This window comes from Trypanosoma rangeli (genome assembly GCF_003719475.1).
Source record: "Trypanosoma rangeli strain AM80 chromosome Unknown Tra_15.4_contig_00009, whole genome shotgun sequence".
Taxonomy (NCBI): domain Eukaryota; phylum Euglenozoa; class Kinetoplastea; order Trypanosomatida; family Trypanosomatidae; genus Trypanosoma; species Trypanosoma rangeli.
Window position 1 is genome coordinate 59324 of NW_021705753.1, and position 1022 is coordinate 60345.

At 49.1% G+C, this 1022-nt stretch overlaps 1 pseudogene; it reads left to right on the top strand.

Moving 5' to 3' along the window:
- The first annotated feature begins 320 nt into the window (after window positions 1-320).
- TraAM80_00518 (hypothetical protein) lies at window positions 321-813 on the top strand (annotated as a pseudogene).
- Window positions 814-1022: the final 209 nt, after the last annotated feature.

Below are 1022 nucleotides of genomic sequence, written 5' to 3' on the forward strand. Positions count from 1 at the left end.
CCAATTCATCTTTCGTAGGGGAGGTGCCTGTTCGACAATTTATTCTCTGCCTTTCCTCTGCGGTTCGTGGTATTGATATCAACGATCTCACTCATGTCATGATTTTGGCCACTCCCCAATCTGCCTTGGACTACGCGCATTGGTGCGGGCGTGTTGGAAGGTTTGGAATCTCTGGTGTGTCGGTTGTTATTATGAGCCGTTTTGCGGTGCGTAAGATGAGTGGGTTTTGCGACGCACTAAACATTCCCTTCAAGGTGAAGCGACGGCACGATAATATTGATGTGAATGCAGAAAGGCGCGCTCTTGGTCTTTAGTGGCAGCATAGTGCATATTTTGTTGTTGATATTGTTTTTTGCTTCCCTGCATCCGTCCTCTGGTTGTGTTGTTGGGTCTGCCAGACGTACTTGCATCTGAGGTGACTGGCTATCACTGCAGCTTCTCCCTCTTTATTGGTTTGTTTTTTTTTTCCTTCCATCTCTCGTGCATGTGTTGTTTTCCTCGTTTTTTTTTTTTTTTTTGTCACTAGAGCTCCCTCCCTCTCCCCTCTCCCTCTCCCTCTCCCTCTCCCTCTTCCTCACTCTACATTGGTGGTGGGTTGCATCATTTTGCGGCTCCTCACCAACGTCTTAATCACCACCACGATTATTATTAGCAGGAGTGGCGGAGGGTGGGTGCGTTTTGCTGTACGGCGGAGCATCAGCGCAGAAGGAAAAGGAGCTCCGTCGTTGGAGGTGGTGGTTTTGCTTCCTGGCCTTTTCTTATTGCACCCGGCTGCAAGCAAGCGTTTTCGAGGTAATTATCTGCGGTAGCAAAGAAGAGTGTGCCGGTAGATTATTATTATTATTTTTTGTTTCTGCTAGGGGTTAGTGGTATGCAGAGACCGACGTTGTTGGTGAGCTACACCTGGGCCCATGCGTGTTGTTCAGTAAACTTGCTTTTCCTTTCATTGCTGGCGTTCCAGAATGCAGCGGCGGTGCTGCTCACGAGTTACACGCAGCAACGGCATTTGGCTGCCGGAGCCG